Source organism: Mus musculus, chromosome 15 (genome assembly GCF_000001635.26).
Source record: "Mus musculus strain C57BL/6J chromosome 15, GRCm38.p6 C57BL/6J".
NCBI lineage: Eukaryota > Metazoa > Chordata > Mammalia > Rodentia > Muridae > Mus > Mus musculus.
The window spans coordinates 6991511-7013574 of record NC_000081.6 but is presented as its reverse complement, the minus strand read 5'-3'; the positions used below and the strand labels follow the sequence as shown (position 1 = coordinate 7013574).

Below are 22064 nucleotides of genomic sequence, written 5' to 3'. Positions count from 1 at the left end.
CCTGGCCCTCCTTCCTTCCTCACTTGATTTCCCAGTACAACAAACGATTTGAGATACTTTCTCTGGTTCTCAACATGCGCAAAACAATTGTGACAGCACAACACACTGACTTCAGCACAGCCCGGCATAGTCAGGATGAGGCTGGCATCTCTGCCTGCTTCTATTTGATTGTTGCCCTCTAAGCCTGTGCCTGACAGGGCTGCTAATGGCCTCACCATATCCATCCCCAGCTTGGGTGCCAAGAGTTGTACTTATTTAGACAGAACTTATATAATATGTCACATGCTGGACTACACAAGTATCAAGTCACTAAACGTCCATGACCATCTGTGTCAAGAATTTTTATTAGGCCTATTTTACAGTTGGGAAAGCAGCACACAGAAGTAAGTAGCCTGAATTACATAGCCGGGGTCTGAGTCAGAATCTCACATTTAACTGTTGCTGGTCATCTCCAGGCAGACAGCAGGGTTGAGGGAAATAGCGTTGTTGGACTTGCAGTCGTAGCTCTGACTCGTGGTCTGTATACACATCTTCTCAGCCTTATGCTCTTCATTCCTCAGAGCTGATCACAAGTACAATGGCTCTCTTGGCAGTTCAGCAAACCGGGGATTTGAAGTGGATGAGAGACAGCGGATTAATCTTTCCTATAGACCTCCCTCTCCATCCTCCTTCCTCCTTCCCCTTTCCCCTCCCATCTCCCTTTTCCCCTCCCCTTTCCCTGTCTCCCCTACTCTATCCCCTACACACACACAGCTCTCCTTTTACTTTTACTACTTCTGTGACATCAGATTCCCATCGCCTGTCGCCTGTAGCTCATTTTACAGCAAAGCTGTTGCCACCTACCTGTTCAGCAGGTTCAAAAGTCAAAGGCAACCACAGATGGTGAGGCACCTTGATAAGCAGACAGCGAAAATGCAAACTGTAGGATTACATCAGCAGGCAGCACCTTGCCCAATACAGTCCACTATTACACATTTGTGCATTGATCTTAGACAAAAAGTCAAAACAACGATTAGGAGGCATCGTGACAGGTGGGCCTGTCTCATGGACAACACGATGACCCAGTTAGGTTAGCAGTAGTCATATGTTCCTGAAAGCTGTCAGACCAGGAGCTCTGGAGTCCATGTGCACATCATATGGAATCGTGTGATGAATTGCTCCCAACCATAGGCCAGGTTCTAGTGATGTCCTGGGAGAAAGTACTGGCTCTGCTTGCTGAAGGCCCAATTCCTTAAGCTGACCTGTGAGCTTTGTGACAACATTCAAATTAGAGCCAACCAGAGCCACAACCATGCTCAATCTAAATAGCAGATGTGAAATGTTTCCTTTTCTTATTCCCATTAAGAAATATTTCTGATTCCATCCCAAGCCTGAGGGTAGCTGCTGTCCAGATTGCGTCTACCTGCAATGTAAGTTGACTCTCAAGTCCTAGTCTAAGGGGGCAGAGCCAATGGTCTGTTCCTACCCACTGCTGTCCTACTGACCTCTATTGACCTGGGAGAAACTAGTGAGCCTCTGAATATGAGCAGTATCCTCATTTCTATGAAAATATTTTAAAAATGAAGTTAAATAAACAGATCCCACCGCCTTAGAGGACTCCCTGTGAGCTTCCAGGAACCAACATTCCCCAGCCCCAGCTCCCCTGCAAGTGGGGAACTCAGCCTGTGTGAGAAAGAGGCCACTTGTTCAGAGATGGACACCATCCGGCTTGTGTCCTGCTGAACATGAGCCCACCAGTCTGTGCTACCAAGACACTGTCTGTGGCCAATGAGGTAGAAATGCCACCACACATATGTTCAGGGAAAGGAAAATGTAGCCTTGAGATGAGGAATGCTGAGCCAGCACCACAGAATCCCCCAAATATTTTTATAGGTGGCTTTAAAGAAAAAAAAAGTTGTACCCAAACTCCCCACAGTCCCTAACAAAGCCACAGGGTGTCCCATTTATGGCCAGCCTGATAATCACAGCCTTCAGGGCGTTTACAGTCAGGCTATGAACCCAGGGAGTAGAAGGCACTTCCTATAAGCCAGAGCCAGCTGAGATTCCATTACCTCCCTCTTCCCTTCTGCAGAACCAGGTCAAACAATGGCTTGACCTCCTGTTGGCTTCCTTCTGTTAGCTAAGAGCCAGAGATAAGAAAAGTGGTAATTGGAAGTCATGAAGGGAAGTTTGCAAGCCAACATCAAGCTGCTGTGTCAGACCCAGCCTCTCCAACGCTCTCTGCCTACTGATGCTGGATGCTAAAAGGTAGCTACATATTCTCTCTCCACACTAGTTAGCATTGGTCAGGGTACCAGGCCCCAAACATAGTGGCTACAGTTCTTGGGATATGAAATTCTCTGGGCAAGATTGATGGAAACTCAGAATTCTAACCCAGATCTAGGCTTAGAAAAGAATGGCAGGCTTCCAGAACTCTTGCTTCATTGCCTGGTTCTTGTGAAACCCTCTTCCAGAACATTCTCCTTCCTGGCGACTTCTTTGTGCCTTTCTCCTAACCTTCAAATTTTAGCTCAGCGTCCCTCACCTTTCTTGTTTTCTCACTGTGATGGCTAATGTTACTGTTTTAGTTAGGGTTTTACTGCTGTGAACAGACACCATGACCAAGGCAAGTCTTCTAAGGACAACATTTAGTTGGGGCTGGCTAACAGGTTCAGAGGTTCAGTCCATTATCATCAAGGCAGGTACAGGGCAGCACCCAGGCAAGCATGGTGCAGGAGGAGCTGAGAGTTCTGCATCTTCATATGAAGTCTTCGAGCAGAATACTTGCTTCCAGGCAGCTAGGATGAGGGTCTTAAAGCCCACACCCACCGTGACACACCTACTCCGAAAGGCTATACTTCCAAACAGTGCCATTCTCTGGCCCATGCATATACAAACCATCACAGTTATGTTTTAAGTTTAAATTACTAGACTTAAGAAATCTATAAAACAAAAACACCTCTAACCTGTAAACTCCACTTGCCCAAGGACAGATAACTTCCTGGCATGCTGGGAACCATTGTTCATGTAAGATAACAAGCCATGTGTTTTCACTTCTGTGAGTAAGCTTGGTTGCCCCAAGTGCACAGGATATGTGCTTGATCACATGTACTGAGGAAGTACATCAGGATGTATGTTTGTCCCTGATTGGATGAAGGCAGGAAGTACATAGCCTAGTGGACTTTGCCTTTATAAGCTCATGATTAAGGTTATTAGGAATTATACCTAGAGCATGAGTTTCAGGTATGGACCTGGCCAGCATCCATGGTATTGGCCAGTGTTTAATAAAGCCTCTTATTTGTTAAAAATCTATTCATGGTCAGACTAATAAATCTCTGAATGACCCCAGACTCGTGACACTCACTTCTCCAATATGTTTCTATCCCTCTCATTTACTTCAGAACTTGAAGCCCTGAATGCTTTTCCTTTTCAGTTCTTTTCACGGGCTCTCTATTAATTTACTTCTTATCAAGAGAGAGAGAGAAAAAAAAAACGATTTGCTTCCAAATAGTTGCTGTGTCTCCTTCTCTACTGAGATCCATGAAGGCAACCACTTAATGAAATGTCACATCAATACATCAGCCAGAGCCTGTAAGGCACCAACTATAAATGGCTGAGTATCTCCTATACAGAACGCTAACCGTCTACATCTTCTCCCCACCCAAGTTTAAGTTTGGGACCTGCTGTATCTGTGACTTTCTCCACTATCACCCAACCAGTACCATTCTCTCAGTTCCCTGTCCACCTTTCCTGTATCTCTATGACACATGTGGTCTCCTAGGTTCTAGCACGTGTCAGGTCCTAACCTCTTCTCTTCCTCTCTCTCCAGTAACTCCATGGGAGCCAGTTATCAGACCACTCCTTTTCTTTGGATGGCTCCAGAAGATGTAGGATTCTGTTGTGATCAGCTGTTCTCTGTGGGCATATGTATTTTATCTTCAAACTAGTATTAGGTAGCAGGGGTTGTCAAGCTACTATCTGCCTAAGGATCATCTCAGGCTATTGGAACATAGATTTCCCTTATCACTCACAGAAATATTAAGAGGTTATCATCAATGTTGAGACTGGTGGCCTGCTCTCTAAGAATGTTGCTCCCAAGCAGTTCTATGTGGAGGGGCCAGTGTCCCTCTGATGTCACCTCAGATGTCAGAACTAAGCTTTGGGGAAGTGACCACTCCATAGGACACATCAGGGATGGATCAGAATGAGGTAGGATATCAGTCCAAGCTGGTGCTCTGGGCCAGCCTACCTTCCATTGAAGGGTTAAAAGTTTTCACCTGTCCCTTCAGCTCTTAGATGGCTGCCACAAGGTTCAGCAGGAAAATCCCTCAAATTCCAGGCTAATTGGCAGATTCCAGGGATACTCAGTAAACACTTCTCCTTTCTTTATTGACACACAGCAAGAACAATAGTTTGGCTCTCAGCCCACTCAGAGAATGCCACTCCACTAGACCTCTCTTCAGCCTCCCAACCTCTCCAATGGCAACATCTTGGAGAAGAGGGTTTCTTTAGAAGACGAAGCCTCGCCAAAACTCTTCTAACTTGGCGACACCACACTTTGATGTTTTGAGTTAATTTGCCACAGCTGAAAGTTTTTTCACACTTGCGAAAAAATATCAAAGTTCTCTCTTGGCTTTCAAAGAGCTAAAATAGAGCTCTGTTTTCAAACTCTAATGAATTTGGCATGAGTGCCATTCATCCTAGTCAGTGATATTTTTGGAGGACTTGAGGAAAAAAAATGCAGCGTGAACTCATGTAGTACCAGATTTCCGAATCCCAGTATATAGGTATTAAACCACTGCGGGTCAGAATCACAGTATGTATGTTGGTATTAAACCACTGCTGGTCCACTCTCAGCTTTCCAAGTTGAAGAAAGCAAGGTTTTATTTTATAACTCCAACGGAACATCTCCAGAGATACCTTTATTCTCAACATGAAGCTGAAGCAACAACAAATGATTGAATATAGGAACATAGAACTTAAATTAGGTTTTTCAATGACGGATGCTCTGTGACTAGAAGATATCTATAGAGAGTATGGGTATTATGAAAAGATTCCATCTTATCTATGAAGAGATCATAAGACTTTGGGCCAGTTGTGTGTCTGGGCTTTGGTGTCTTTATCTGTAAGATGCAGGTGCTAGCCAGGTTGCTTTATGGAGGCAAAACAGTGAGTTGAATTATTCGTGATAAACTCTCAAGTTCTTCATTGCAAATGATACACAGCAAATGACATCATTGTACATGGAAATTGCACGCAGACATTCTGCCTAGACTTAATTCTCCCTGCTCCTTACTTTAGTTTCTTCTGGCTAACCAACAGAACCAAAATACATACATACATGTCTTTTTGTTTTGTTTTGTTTTTCAAGACAGGGTTTCTCTTTCTCTGTATAGCCCTGGCTGTCCTGGAACTCACTCTGTAGACCAGGCTGGCCTCGAACTCAGAAATCCGCCTGCCTCTGCCTCCCAAGTGCTGGGACTAATGGTGTGCGCCACCACTGCCCGGCCATACAAGTCTTTCTTGTCTTGCTTCCTTATAGCCCTTTTGGCATTTATGGCCTGTTAGGAGGCCACCTCAGGACTCCCTCTGGCTGAAGGGTGTCCATTTCTGTCTGGGATTCAGTAGAGCAGAAATACAACCCTATTTCTTCCAGCTGGGTCTCAGTACCTACCAAATTCCCCAGCCCAAAATATTTCCTTTGATTTAACTGCATTTCTAACTTGACTGAGAGCAATAGAATAGATTGGCAAGGGGTTGAATTAAATCCATGGCCATGATTTACACCCCTCTCCTCTAAACTGACTGCTGAATTAGAGGCTGAAGATGACAAATGTGAGCTCCACATATTGCTAGAGCAAAGTGGAAAGATTGCTCTTTTATTTTCTTTTTCTTCCAAGGTCTACTTTCCAGAGGGAGTATTGCCTTTTTTGTTTTTCCCCAGAAGAAAATGAATAGGTCTTTTGTGTGAGTGGATGGTGCTGACTTGTTATAAAATATTGATTGATTGGTTATTGATTGATTGATTGCAAATTCTCTCCCTAGGCAAATGTATTCTCTCAGGGAGACCTTGAAAATTTTAAATCACTCTGCAGTAATTTAGAGTAAGTGTCTGTCTGGTTTGCTTTGATGATTAGTATAAACCCGGGAGGTGGGGAGGTGGGGAGGTGGGGAGGTGGGGAGGTGGGGAGGTGGGGAGGACTGTCGTTGAGCACCTACCCATGGGTCTGAATAGCTTCCCTTCAAAACATGTTCTCCATTAAGCATTATATGGTGCAAGCAGAGATTGATAAAAACATCCATTAGCTGGTACAAACCATCCAGCATGTGTGAATTAAAGATGTTAGGAAACAAGTAAGCCAGAGGCAATCAGCTTTGGGGCTGTATAGATTTACTACAGCAAGGGCCAGGTATCTGTGTGTAGATGTTCCTTTGACATCTCAAATGTTGACTGCAAATATTTGCTGAAGGAAGCACCTCCCTTTCTGAACTAAATGGACTATTCTAGAATGTTATACAACAGCTTACATGTTATCAGGATTGGTGGCCCCTTGGAAGAAGTCTTATTTTGTTTCTAAGGAGCAGTCTTGGCACTTTCACGAACCATCTCAACTTGTCCAGCCATAAGAGAAGAAAGATCTATTAGAGACAAAAAACTAAGCCACTGTTTGAAAATCAATTAGCATACATTTTTGTTTTTCCTGACATTATTGGGAGCCAATAAAAGAAAGAGTAGTGTGTAGAGAAGACAGACTCAGCTGTTCTGTATCGTGACTTAAGCCACAGGTCTTGAAAACAGTCATATGTATATGTATATGTATGTGTATGTGTATGTGTATGTGTATGTGTATGTGTATGTGTATGTGTATGTGTATGTGTATGTGTATGTGTATACGTATATGTATATGTGTATATATATACATTTACATATATGTATATGTGTATATATATACATTTACATATATGTATATACATATGCGTCTGTGTGTGTGTGTGTGTGTGTGTGTGTGTGTATGAAACTGAGGCAAGGAATGGTGTGTTCAGATCAAGTATTCTTGGTTTTCTCTTCTACTCTGGTCGTCCAGCAATTCCAGTGGAATTCTACCAGAGCAGGCAGTTGACCTCACAGGCCAGCAGCTGGTCATGTCTCAACAAGACTCTGAAAAAAGAACACAGACCCTGAGGCCCTTTGTATTAAGCAAAAATTCAATATTTCCTGTGTGCTTCCTTGCCAAATTTCCTTAACTCTACAAATTCAGATTTCTGTGTTCAAATCCCAGCTCCAGCATGGATGAGCAAGGTTGCCTTTTAGATAATCTAGATGCTCCGGCCATGCCTCTGTTTCCTCATATGTCAAATGAGGACTACACCACCTCCTTACAGGACTATTATAAGTTGCTAAGCCTTGTCCTAAACAAGAATCCATTGTGTAGTGCCTCTATTAACTTTGTAATTTGAAGAAAGAATCCTCACAAAGGTTAAGTAGGAATGCTGCCAAGGCTGAAATCTAAATTTGACTTCTATGCCTTATCTTTTTCCTTGATGACTCCTCCTGAACTCACCTTTCCTGGAAACCAGTCCATTCTTCTTTCTGGACCTAGTTCTGTACTAAATTATCTGGACCAATTCAGAATTTCTGGAGATGTGGCCAAGGAAGCTGCATTTCCATTGGTTCTCTGACTACTCTGTTGCCAGGACCCAACAACTCAGGCAAATCTCTGCAGTAACTGCCATTGGGCTAGCTTTTGCTGCTTGCCCCTCATCCTGGAAGTGCCCCAAATCTATCTTGTTACATGTTTTTGCTATCTTGGCTGTACACCCCTCTTGTGCTATTTCACGACCTGGGAAGACTGTGACAGCTCACAGTGTGGCTCTCATCTTTCCAGTCCTTGTGGAACAATGGTTTATGGAATTCGTGGCCAATTTTGCTTCAGTCTGTCAGGGGAACAGTAGAGGGGTAGGAGAGGCAGAGGGTCGAGAAGCATGTCTCTTCCAGATACGAGATCTAACCCATACAAAGATGCAACATTGTCTCCCCAGGGAATCTCAGGCTGTGCTGGGGTCAGTTCTGCCACATCAGATAACACAAAGCAGAGAAGATGAGCCCAGAAGGACAGAAACCCAAGTGAATGTTTGGGGTAGAGGGTTGTGCACAATGGATTCCTTCTAGAGAGAAGGATGGTATCATTTTCAACTTGCTTTCATTTTATCCAGCTATATAAATATTCACCAACCACCCCCACTTGCATGAGTCTACCAAAAAAACTTTAAACAGATGCTCTTGAGGCTGTTAAGACCAAAGCTTAGTGTGCTACTCCCCGCCCCAGGCAAGCAACTTTTCTGCTTTTCTTATCATTATTTAGTTTTTGACCTAACTTTCTCCTTAAGCTAGCCTTAAATCTCTGATTATGTAAACAGCTGAAGACCATCTAATTCCCTAGTGGGTGTCAAAGATCCATATAAAGGAGATGAGGGAGTGGAAAAGAATAGAAGGAAAAATAAGCATTAATTATTAAACACTTAGAAGGGTTTAGGAATCACATACAACTTGGCACTTCTCTTGCTCAAAGCTCTGTCTCCATTACAGGCCAGGAAAGCAAAGCTTCTCACCATAGCAAATTTGCTTAATTGTGTTTTCTCTTTCCTAATGTGGAAAGGATTTCAAAGCATACTTCTTGTGTGTGGCCTACCTTTGCTCTGCCTGGGAATGCACTATGAACTGATAGAATGTCTTGTTTCAAAGGGGACTCATACCACTTAACAAAAGGCCTTATGCAAACGTTTATAATATGCAAATAAGGTATCCTCGAATGTTTTTATAATAGGACAAAGACACCATTCTCAGCTTTATTTTGCTTACTGGGCTTGGTACAAAGAAGTTCAGGACGTGGGTCACAAACAAGAGCTAGGGTAATACAAATAATGTTTTGATGTGCCCTGCCCTACGTCTGAATTCATTTTGTTTTGCTGCAAGAAAATAGTTGAGGCTAATATTGCTTAATATCTTAAAAGCATCTAAGATGCGTTTTCTTTATGGATAGAGGCTGAAAGTCCAAGATCAGGCAGCGGCATTGGAGGACCTCTGGAGTATAGCACGATTACATGGAAGGTGGGTGGCCATGTCTGAGACAGGTGAGCAGTGGCTATGGAAGAAATCCTGTGGTCAGGGAGGAAGCAGGAGACAAGAGCAGGCTTGCTTTCTTAGATCAAGCTCCTTTGTTGGGAGTTAACCCAGCCCTGTGAGAACAAACTACTCCCATCCAAGGATAGGGACCTATCGTCTAAGCATCCCTTCAATGTCTTACTACCTAAGCATTGTCACAACCAAGCTTCCAGTTCATGAACCTTGAGGGGAAACATTCATATCCTACCAGACCACAGTACCTTCCACCAGAGACTGGGCAAGCCCGGCAGTTTATCATACCTTCCAATCACAGTGAATTGCGGAGCAGGCTAAATGTTACACCGTATTACCACCCATGGATTATGGTGGTAGGTATTGTGGTTTGGGGCTCAGAAATCCAGTCACTGCATCATCTGTTCCATCTTCATGCCACTCAGATGGGCACAGTGCAGGTGAGGGGTGTCCCATAGTCCCACCTAGATGCTAAGAAGCTACCCAAAGCCTGAAGCCAAATACTTCAAGATACTACCTAGTCCAACTTTCTCATTTCATAGATGAGAAAACATGCCCAGTGGTATGGTGCATTGGTGACTAAACAGAAGTAAGGTCCTATGAGCCTTGGTTTAGGAACTACTAGTTTGCTCTGTAATAGTTTCCAAAGAATAGAGAAGACATGCAAGATGGTCTCTGAAGTCTTGATAACCTTCAGAGGGAGACACAGAGGAGATAGAAGGAAATGGGAAGCTACAGCCTTTGGGGGCTGATGTAGGGGTCAGTGACATCTGAGGTGGAACTTAGACATGAGCCAGAACTTGGATCAGTTACTTGGATGACACACAGAAATGGGATTACAACCCATGTGGGAATATAACTTCCTCCACCCCAGTAAGATGGAGATGGTGATGGTGCCTGGTTTTGGATTGTGCAAGGACTGAAGGAGATAATACAGAGATCCTGGCACAGATGAGTTGCTTAATAGATGCTGACTGTTATTAGAACTTGAGTGCAGACATCCAAGGATAGATGACGGGATAGACTGCCAAGAAGTCAGTCCTGAGGGGACCTGTCCTCAAGCCAGGCTTCCTCCCTGGCAGCTCCTTGTTTGCAACCCGGGGCCCTTTGCTGCTTAACTCTTGTCCTCTTCCTGCCCAAGTAAAAGACAGATACAATGGTTTTAGTGCCCAGCTTCAAGCTCAGAACCCTATAGCAGGGTTGTAGGATATGGCTGAAAAGTGAAATTGAAAAAAAAAAAAGGACTTGTATAAAGGATATCGATAAAGAAATGAAAATACAAAAGGAAAGATAACTGTAAGTTTTTCTTCTGTTACCATCATGCTAGATTATGTTGTTTGTTTGTTTTTTAAGCTTTGATTAAGTATTGGGAGTATGATGTACGATCTCCAGTTCGTCATCCTTCCATGAAAGTTTGTAGAGCAGTGAGTGCAGGGCTGGGAGATGGGTTAGTCAGTAAAGAGTTTGCCACACAAATGTGAGTTCAATCCCCAGGATCTGTGTAAAATCCTGGGTTCAGCAATGGGAGTTGGCAATCCTAGTACTGGGGAGCAGAGACTGGTAGATTCCTAGGCCTGGCTGGGCAGCCAGACTAACAGAACGGCCAAAGAGACATTAGCTCACAAAACCAGAGTGGAGCCTATCTGGGGAAAGCAATGAAGGCTGGCTGTGGTGACATGTGCAAAGATGAATGTGTGCTCACACACATACATGCAGAAGAAAGCATACACACAAAAAAGGAAAAGAGAACACCCCTCCCTTTTCTCTTCTCTTACCCAGGACCTTAGAGTCCTTAGGTAACTACACACATTTGGGTTTTCCCTCCTTTATTAAAACTGTTCTACAGCAGCTGGTATAAATGACACTGTAATGACCAACTCTCTTCTCTGATGCTCTCTTGTGATATGATTTGTGGGATGTCCTCGAGTTAACAACAAACAAAAAAATCAAGTCATATTCAGTGTCATACCCACGAGGAACACATTGCCTCACATTCCCAGCCCCTGAAAGCCGGCCATAAATCTCCACTGCAGAGTAACTGGAACCTCTCTTGGCTAAACTGAGAAGACAATTTGCTCTCTTTTTAACGCCAGAGTTTCAGTTTTCCTTTGGGGGCTCTATTTATCTCCTTATAAAACAGGTCCAGAAAGGACAGAAATCTTGGAGTTTTCTCAAGACAATATTTGTTTTGCAGAATGTCTCTCTGAGCCTGGCGACCCAGCAGCCAGAGCCCCGGAAGCCAGCAGCCTGAGACCCTGACGTTGCATCTCAAACCCCTGTCTTGGTTACAGGGAAATCCTGATCTTTACTTCTCCTTTCTGAATACTGGCTCTTACGCTCCCTAGATGAAAACAGTGTGCTCTGTCTTTCCCAGCACTGCTGGGTCTCCCACTTAAAGCTTTTAAATACCTGACTTATACATTTCTGTATACCCTCAATAGACCATCGCAATCTGATTTAATCCCAAAAAAAAACTGACATTAAAACAGAGCTTTTCCGAGCAATAATAATCTCATTCTTGATAAATTATTCTATTCTCACCACCTTTGAGACATATGAGAGCTTTTATGCAATAAAGAAGCCATTTGCTGCTGAATATTTTAATTCATGTTTCCATATTTTCCTCATTTTTAATGCAAGGGCCATTGACGGCATTGTAAGGGGATGTCTTTTAAAAGTAGATTTACAACAAGCTGTGTGAGGGAAATGGATGGCCGGCTGCATCTTTGCAGAGCTGAGTTGCTGAAAGGAACAGGGCCGAGATGCTGGTATTCACATTTATGTGCATGAGCATAAACTTTGCGGAGAAAGACAGTGGATAACCTGCCGTGATGCAAGAGACCTGGCTTCAATTTGGGCTCCGTCTTTTGACTTCCCACACCTACTTAGTTACCACTGGGTCTCACATGCTTTGTCTGAGATGCAGGAGATGGAAGAGCAGATGTTTGTGAAGTCATAATGACTGTTCAGGAAAAATCGGGAGTTCCAATTTACCTGAAAAGAAGTTGTTCTGGAAGCAGCGTATACTAAGCTCAAGCAGAATGACTTTTGCCAGAAGTGTGACTCCTTGGGGCTTCTGCATTTCCATTCTTAGAACGAGTTATTTGGATGGATGCCTTTCGACAGAGAAGCCACTGTGATGGGTGGCTTTGGCCTGAATATATGGCAGCAGAGCCTAGAAGGGGTAATGGCCTCAGAATCAAAATCCCCATCCATCTCCTTAGGCCTGTGATTTTAATTCACCAGGCTTTTGAGATGGAAAGCCGCCTTAGGAAGCCTCCCTGGATGGGCAGATCTGATATGCTTCCTCCAGAAGAGTCTCTGTAACAGTGGAATTGTGGGATTTTACTTCAGTCATGCATACTTGCAAGGCACAAAAACTCTGTGCCTCACATGCACTGAGAGGCCCTTCTGGCAAGGGAAGCCAGTTCTTCAGGGATGTTTTACTGATGTTCCTTTGATTAAATGCACCATGCCCTTTGCGGACGTTAGTATTCTCCATCTGGGGCAGAAGTCCGTATCAGAGAGTCTGGCTGGCTTGGAGCACACTCTGGTTAGGGTAAGCCATCAAAGTGCTAACTGCTGAGAAACAGGTGTCTGTCTGGTTTTCATTCTAGAAAGGTGAGCTCCCTTTAGCCTAGAGATGTTGCCCTAACCCATTCTACAGGGGACATTTAAATCTCTCAGCTTCCTTCCAAGCACCTGAAAATTGAAAACAAACAAAAGAGGGAAAGAGCAAGCCAGCCTGAGGATGAATTAGTGGAAATCCAGGCTGGAGAAAAGAATGCCAGGCATTGCCCTTCCATGCAGCCATCCCGTGGGCTCTCCCCTGGGTGACAATGGAGACCTCTTACAGGGAATGGGATAGAAAGAAGGGAGCAAGGACTTGGAGAATACAAAAGAGAATCTGTTTTATATGTTCTAGGCTCGAGGTTTCAAAAATCAAACAAAGCTTCTATAGCCAGAAAGGCCACCTAGTGCATCTTGCTGCTTCCCATTTTACATCTCACGAGCTTATCTAAGCCTATAAGAGTTCCTGTTAAACAAAATTGTCATTAAACTGTGACTCAGATGGAGAAACTGAACCTTGGGGTGTTGAAAGGTGTGAAAAGTTCACATCTGCTCCATGAGAGAGCTGGAAAAGACAGGTGCCCACGTGGACTAAGTCTCTATACCATCGGACACCTCAAAATGCCCCAAGGGCTCGCATTACAGTCTGGGGAGCAGAGGATCGGGATGGGTCCATGCCACATTCCTCAGTGCCATTTTCAAGATAGCGTGGGGACTCGCACCACAAGAAAACAGATGAATGTGTGTGGCTGGGAAATTAGACTCCGAGTTAGTGTGACTTAGTAGGCATGGCATCCTGGTGAGTATAGCTTTTCTTAAGAGATTGGCCTCGTTTGGATGTCACCTCAAACATGTCCCAGACTGGGCTTCAATAGCACAGGGGTAAAACAAGCCAAGCCTTGGAGCTGCTTCAGAAAGATACATGAATCAAATGTGCAATCGAGAGCATGCTCAGTTAGTCTGCATAGCAAGTAAATCCTGGCTGTTCATAAAGTAGAAGGGTTTGGTGATAAATCTCTGCCGTCCAGCTCCCACCCTCCTCATTGCCTGCCTCCCACAAGCACAGAGAGTTGATACAGTTAGAATCTATGAACCATAAGAATGCTAGTGGTACTCACAAGAGCCTAGGTAAGAAAAGGTCACTAAAGGACAGACTTAGATCTTTCTTCCTCAGAAGAAGGAAGTTATTGCAACACCCAGGATAGACACTTCTAATGCTCATCAAAGCAAGATGTTGGAATCATTTGATCTCCCTGTACCCATAGTTAAGAAAGAACACTGTCTAGGAAGAGGACACCTCCCCCACTGCCTCAGGACACCCCACAGTGGGTTCAAGCACTGATCGTCTAGCTGAAAACTTAGCTGGACTGCATGGGCGAACAGGGAGCCAGGTACGGCCTGTCTCAGATGTCAGGTGGACTGGAGTATCACAGAGTATAGGGACAAGATTGGAGAACCCTCTCTTGTAGTGGCCGAGGAGGGCCATGGCCATTGAAGGCCACAGAGCAAGAGGAACCTAGAGGGCTGCCACTGGCTTCTGGAGTAGGAATTCCTTCTACTTACCATTCCTCTAGCTCTGTTGACTTGTCTTTGGGAGAGGTGACTTTCTAGATTTGGTGTATCTCCTACAAGGTGTTTCTTGAACATCAGGTCAAGATAACCAATGGTTAGCAACTTTTCTCATGGCAAAGGTAGCCAAAGGATTTCTGAAGGGAGCATTTGGGTTGCTTTGAGGTACCGTGTTGTGGGTAGGTGAGGTACATCTTGGAGAGAATGAAGAAGAGAGGGAATTTGGGAGACAGAGGTTGGAAAGACCTCTCTCTTTTATTCTTGTTTCTCTAGTAGGGATCACATGCTGCAGACAGCCTGGACCATAAGGCTCTGAGCAGAGCAAGGGAACGTGGGGCCCTGGGCATTACTGCAGGAATGATTATATTCCACACCGGAAGTGGCTCTGTATCACAACAGGGAGTCAAGTTAGTCAAGAACTTGGAACGATTGGCCAGTGAATGACATGTCATTAATTAAGGCAGCTTCATTTGTACTCTCTTATTTTACTCTTTCTGTTTACTTTGGATTGCCACTTGGGTCAAGTGTGAAGTTGTTGTTCTCACCCCCCTTAGTGCAGAATCCAAGAGCACATCTGTGGCCGGGACAAAGTCATCAAATGACCAGATGTGTAACGTGGGGCCAAATGAACCCAACAGCTAAAGACACACAGTCTGGCAACAATCTTCTGTAATTTGAAGCTTTTTTTTTTTCCTTTGACAGGAAAGCTTTTGTATTAAATTTGGTTGATATGTTTTTGTTTTATTAAGCTTCATTCAACAAATATCATTTCAATCTCTATGAATATCTCTAATGGAAATATATAGATATATACCCCAAGAGATGTGTACAAGAATGCTCACTGTCATACTACTCGAAAAGGCCAACACACTGGGGTTTCTCTTGTATAGCTTCAAAATCTTTGGGCTCCCTTTTGCTATAGCAACTCACTTCGGACAGTACAGCTTCTTGGGCTTAGAATTCTTCAGGAAACCTCAAGCACCTTGGAGAGTTTATGCTTTCTGCCACGTCCTTGACCACTGAGGGACAGGAACTGACAGACAGCCCATAAACAATGTTTTCACCTCTTGATCTCCCTGATGGGCCATTCAGGAACGCATTGCCTCAGTCCCCTCAGAAAATGCCGGTAGCCACACAGCCACTTCTTATTTTTGCAACTCTTCCCATTCCACTCTTTCTGCTCAGATCCCATGACGTCTAGGAAAACCTTCCCACATGGACTGTCAGCAGGCACGGTTTTCTCTCAAGCTCTCCTATGAGGAAAACCCTAAAGAAAGAAAGCTCAGATTTGGAAACATGGCAAAATGAGGAGGTACGATGTAGAATATTCTTAGGAAGAAATGTTGTGCTCAACTGTTCTAAATATGGATGAAGCTATAAATATAAAGTGAAATCAAAGAGTCCAAGATAGCAGATAAAGAAGAGAACCATAAAATGCTCTGGATATAGTGGGCCGTTCAACACATCAACTCCCATTGGTTGTGGTTGCCTACTCAAGATCAAACAGTGAAACTTTCTGCGTCAAAGAGGAAAGGGACTCAAAGCTACATCCTTGGCAAGGAGCTAATGGCAGTCGATGGCTTCTGAATAAAGGAGAGTCATTATACTTTAGGGACAGGGACAGTGGTAGGTGTCTCATGTCCCAATGGGTAGCCATACATCTATGCACATATGGGAAACACTAATTAGACTCATGGGGTTAGGTATAAATAACAAGGAAAAAAAAAGAAGATATGAAATAGGGAAGGAAATGGGCTGGATATACTAAGGAAGCAACAGTAGACAGTTATGATCAAAATCCATTGAATAAGTTATATGCAAAATTTAACAATAAAAAGTATTACTTTTCAAAAGTCAGATATTAAAGATTATGTACCTGGGATGGAAACTGTGGCTTAGCAGTGTAAGTTTACTGCTCGTACAGACAACTTGGGTTCAGTTTCTAAGACCCACGTGGTGGCTCACAACTGTCTATAAGTCTCTATAACTCTGTAACCCAGAGGATCCAACCCCTCCTCTGATCTCTGTATGCTCTGTGTGTGTAGACATACACTTGGCACACTCACATCTACATATAATTAAATAGATAAGTTAAAAAAATAAAGGTTATACACTCTACATTCCATTATGAGAAGTTCATAGTCAGCTAAAACTGGATAAGAAAATGGTTGCCCTTGGAAAGACGAAGACAGTAGTGATTGGTAGGTATGAACTTTACAGAGGAGTTTTGAGTATATTGCTAATATTCTATTTGTTGAATTAGACATTGCTAAGTCATGTTCACTTTTAATAATTCCTTGAGTTAACCTTTTCAATTTGACCAGTTGTGTTGTGCTTGGAATAAACATGTTTATAAATGAATTTAAAAAACAAAACAAAACAACCCCACAAGTTATGATGACCAATTCACTTGCCTTGTTCAATAACAATATATGAGTTTGTTTCAGGGAGACTACCATTTATACCCATGGTCTATAATAAGAGACACCAACTTCAGATCTCTAGACAGGAAGTTAAAGGAATAAAGATGGCTCCAAGGACATCATGTTTCTAAACAGGGCTGGTTGTCCACAGCTGCAGTCAACTGGTATACTGATAAAGTGACACTGCAGAAAATCGAAGCAAACGAGGAAATGAGAGAAAGAAAGAGGAAGGGAGACAGGTAGAGAGAATGAAAAGGAGGAAGAGAAGGGAAAAGAAGGCAGATAAAAGGCAGGCTTATGAGGTTTGCAATCGCCAGTGGTGTAAGTGATGCCACAATGGACGGATGTTCTTAAGGTCCCAGGTGTCACTTAGTAGGAGACAGCACATCTGTGTATTTTATCAACCCTGCAAGAACCCCAGCACGCCAGATGCTCAAGCCGAGCACTGCCCTGTATGAAAGTGGTTCCAGGGTGTCCTGATCTTGGAATTTTTTGAGAAAAGCCAGAAATCTGGATTTTGCTGGTGAAAATTCCTGTCTTAAAATATGTTGACATGTTCAAAATTTTTAAACACTTAAAAATTGAGAGGGGAAAAAAAACATTTCAGTAAACTAGATCTGGCTCTCAAAATGCTGGCTTTGCCCTCTGGTCTTCACATCAAACAGGAAGGTCTCCCAGCCTGAAAACTGGAGCTGAGTTTAGCACATGCCCTGTGCAGCATTGCATCTCCTTTGCATGACTGTGAGACACAAAGAAATGAGCCTTCCCTGAGGATTGGAAAACCTGAGTCTAGTCCTGTTTTACTGTTGAAATTATTTAACTGGACCTCAGTTTCCCCATCTGTATGGCAGAACTTCAGGATTATGTGATGAACGTGGGTGAGACTATCCTTGGGTATTGGACAAACTTTACAACATGGTGGATATGGTCAGCAGCTCTGGGTCTACATAGAGTCAGCTGTCTTAGAATTCATTTCCTTCTCTCCCCCCGCCCCAGCCCCATCTCTCTTCTCTCAATTCATCAAACAGAAGCATGGTCTTTGGTCCAGGAGGGAAGCCCTCCCTGAAGCTTCATAGTCTTTAGAAGCCCTGATTTTTGAGGGGCCACCAGTTCAGTTCTCTGAACTTTGCATAGAAAAAGGACCCCAGTCCTGACTGTTGGCTAGACCCAGGCTTGTGTTGTCTTTGTTAACAAGAATGTCATTCAGTGTCACTTCCTCCTAGGAGTTCCTACCTCAAAGGAAACATCAACTGTTTCAAAAGCTAACTATGCCTCTGGCACAAAGTGTCAGAAGAAGTTAATTACACTATCCTGTGACTTACCAAGGCGTCTAGTCACAGACGCTGGATGGCCATCTGCCCAGAGGTTTGTGAAAATTTGATCTTATGTCTCTTTGTATTTAACTTGGCCTTCTTCCCTCTGTTATTTTAGAGATTCAGCCAGAGTTAATATTTCTTCAAAATTCAGGCAGGTTTGGACATGGAGATTCTGATCTAATCCAAATTCGTGGGCTCAGGAATGCTCCCAGGAAGATGTTATGCATTTTGCTGAACACCAGGAGGAGGAGAGTCAGCTTTGAATACCCAGCCAGGCAGTTAGGTAGCTTAATATATGCTGTTCATTTATTCTAAAATATTATGCACATATTCTCTGAAGGGTGAGGGTAGGTAACTAGTTATCAGAATCTAAGGCAATGGAATTTTTTTCCTTTTTTTTTGATTTTTAAATTTTTCCTCATAGATCTTATATTTATTTTGGTTATGGACTCAAATATATAAAATTTTGGATTAAACTCATTTTGTTTTTTTTTTTTTTTTGTTTGTTTGTGACAGATCTGACCTTATAGCCCTGAATAACCTAGAACTTGTTTGGCCTAGTCAGACCTTGAATACATGATTTTTCTGCCTCAGACTCACAAATGGTAGGGTTCTAGGTGAGTCCCCATGCCCAATTATCTTATTTATCTTGATTGCTGCATTTACTTTTCAGAGACCTTTAATTCCTGCCCTTAAAGCCAGTGTGTTTTCCTTGTCCTGCCTACAGCTACTGTGCTCAGTCAAATGAGGACACTAATGGCAGCCAGGGGATGGACCAATGACAGCCACGGGATGAACCAATCTCAGCTGCCAGATGCACTTACGAATTGTTTTTGATCACTCCCACTCCAATCTAACTTAAAATGAGGCTCTTCTCACAAAAGTGGAGGTTGTGGGATAGAAAACAAACACACAGAACCAACAAACACAACCACTAAGCTAGAAATCCAAAACCTAGGCAGGGTTGGCTTTATTCTGGGTGCACTTAGGTAGCTGGCTCCATGCATTACTACGATTCTCAGAGATACCCATTTTGGGTATGAAAATAGGGATAGGCACATTTTTCTTTTACAAATGGTCTCTAATGAGTTATAATAAAAGTATTTAACTACTGAATTCTTGGTGACAAATAATAAAAATCACCGAAAGAAACTTGTCTGAGGTCACTGTCTTGGTTATTAGGTAAACTAGCTGGGACTCTGCTCGGCTATATCAAGATTCCCCAATCATAGTCATAGAAGACCCCTTGCTCTCATACCCCAGCAATGGGACATTCCCCGGGGAGCCCCATGCCTTTTGCCTTTACAAAGTACTTTCTCTCTAATATCCTCATCAGAAATCTACTCAATCCTCACTTCACAGACATTCATCCAAATCAAAGTCTTATTTTATTGATTAACTGGTTGATTGATTCCTTAAGAAGTGTCTCATGTAGCCCAGGCTGATCTCAAACTTATTTAGCCAGGGCTGGCCTTGAGGTCCCGATATTCTCGCCTCCACCTCCCAAGTGCTGGGATTACAGGCATGTGGCACCATGCCTGACTCTCAAAGTCAGCGTCTTCCCTGGCCCATCTGAAGAGGCCTAGCCGATGCCTGTGTCTACCTGCCAAAGAATTTGGGAGAATGATGGATCTTCTCTCTGGAGACACAGAACCAAAACACCTAGATTTGAAGGTGTTGAGCCTCAGGAGACTCCTGAGGCAGTTCTGGGGAGCTCCAGGGTTCAGCAAGCACCTGTTGTAACAGGCAGAGGTAGCAGCTCAGACGGCAGCTGTTAAAAGAACCAGGACAGGGGGGTAAAGGCACACATGGAGCATTCTCTAGCCTTTCTCAAAATCTCACCCTTGCAGTCATTCTTTGGCCTGTGCCTCCTGGTTGAGCCATTCCAAGCAAGGAATGTGAGAATTAAAACTGAGATTGTCCCTCAACTGTCACCATCACTCACTGAGACCCTCCTCGTTCCTTAGTGTAGTTACTTAGGACTAACACGACAGCTCTGGCCTGTGGGAAGCTCTATGGACTCATTAAGTCTGGAAAAGCTTGGGAAATGCATCTGCAAAGGCGCCTGGCCAACTGTCATCATTATCATCAGCCTACAGACACTCTCCCAGAAGGCAAAATATTGCAAGGTCTGAAATCCTGGCCCTGGCCCAGCCCTTCATTCCGACCTACCTCAAAATCAATGTCTTCTTAGTTTCTTTCTTATGAATTCTTCATGACCCAGGATTCAAGCGCCAGCACAGGGTAGTGCGCTGCAAAAGGAAGCCATGTATCCCCCGGCGGGCCTCTTCCTGTGAACTGATCTTGAGCTCGCTAGCTGAAGCTTTCTGTGAAGATAGCCCTGGGTTAAAATTCAGAAGCTTTTGTTTGTTGTAGTTAATACAGGCTTCTCACGCCTTGTTTAAGGTTATACATATGGTTCATTCTCTCTCTCTCTCTCTCTCTCTCCCTCTCTCTCTCTCTCTCCCTCTCTCTCTCTCTCTCTCTCTCACACACACACACACACACACACACACACACACATCCCTCACACACAAAAGCATGTACTTCTCCATCCGAATAGTTGTTATGCCCCCTTTTTGTTCTAGTGTGAACTAGTTAGGCCAGGATCCATTACATTGGAAGCAGTAAGATCTACTGTCCTTTCTTCCTTCTTCTACCTCTCTCTTTCCCCTCCTCTTTCCTCTCTCTTGTCTATCTCTACTTGTCTTTCTCTGCCTTGTCCAATTCCATTTCTGTCTCTTCCGTCTTTAGCGTTGTACAGTGTTTCTCTCTGACTCCTAATCCCACTGCTTCTCTTGTGATAATCTGAATCTGACTCTTCAGTGTCCTCTTCTTAGCTATGCAGATTGCAAGGCTTGGGGTTCTATAGACTGAAGCATCTTACAAGGCACCTCGTGAACCAGTTTTTCTGGGTAACTTAGCAGGATTCCAAATACAACTGCAATTAGAACACTGTACTTCAGCTCCTGCCAAGAGAGTGAGCAGGGACAGAAATCTGTCTTATGCTTCTCTTTCCATGCCATGTGCCCTGGGCCAAGGCCCTACTTAGAGAAGGAAAGAGCATGCTTCTATTGTTCAATGACTAACCATAGCTTGGTGTGAGTAGCCAATTAAGCAGGTATAGGTAGGTGTTCCATAACTGCTTCTTGGACCACACCCACACAGACCAAATGTACTGGTTTATTGTTTGGTTGGTTGGTTAGTTTTTTGAGAGAAGATCTGTTTATGTATCCCAGGGTGGTTTTGAACCTAAACTCATCCTCCAACTTGGTCACCCAAGGCCTGGGATTTCAGGTAGGCACCACCAAGTCCAACTTGGCTCAGACTATTTAAACCAACATCTCAGACTGGACCTTTCATGCTCCGCTCCCCAATTTCCTATTAAGGGCAAGTTTGTGGGCTCCAGCATGCCACTCTGAGACCATGCCACCCCATTTCTTCATTAATTAGTTGGCTTCTATACAGAAACAGCAGAATAAGCAATGGTTCTAAGGATAAAGTTATAATTGCCTATTAGATCGACTGCAGTTGATTAAAAGATTAAGTTTTGGACATTCTTCTCCCTGTACTACTACTTCAACATAAAAACAATCATCCCAAGTTAGACATTTTTTTTTTGGAAGGTTCATCTAACTCCAAGGAGGCTAGTATTCAAAGAATAACAGGTTTAATTGGGGGAAAGGAGGAGGAGGAGGGGGAAGGGGGAGAGGAAGAGATCATGGAAACATCTCCAGGTTGCTGAAAGACCTGTTTACATGAAGTTCTCAGAAACTTTAGAAGGTGCCAACGTTGCTTCTTTGTTTAACCTAGTTTCATTCCAAAACCTTGGGCAGTTAAATCTCTAGAACTATTCTTAGTTTACGAGACTTAACGCGGCTTGTCTCCTGCCTCGTGGATAGGGCCAAGAAAAGAGAGAGAGAAAAAAAAAACCCGAAACATTATTTTTCTAATGTGGTAAACAGGTAAGAGCTGGAGGGAGATGGGAAGAAGGTTGGCATGTGGACCACTTGGATGTGCTTTTAGCCCAGCTCCCAGATGTCACAAACCCCTATGTTTTGCGTGTCCAAC

At 43.6% G+C, this 22064-nt stretch overlaps 1 long non-coding RNA gene across 2 annotated transcripts in view; it reads right to left on the bottom strand.

The window, feature by feature from the left end:
• Gm30559 overlaps nt 1–20314 on the bottom strand; it is a 37901-nt gene extending 17587 nt beyond the window's left edge. Inside the window, exons 1-3 of one of the 2 annotated variants that reach the window (XR_383811.3) lie at nt 20166–20314; nt 844–1248; nt 430–585 (exon numbers count right to left, since the gene is read on the bottom strand). This is a non-coding gene — a long non-coding RNA (predicted gene, 30559). Of the gene's footprint in view, nt 1–429; nt 586–843; nt 2604–20165 lie in introns of those variants that run through there. The other variant, XR_383809.3, reaches the window with a different exon arrangement.
• Between the last annotated feature and the right edge of the window lie 1750 nt (nt 20315–22064).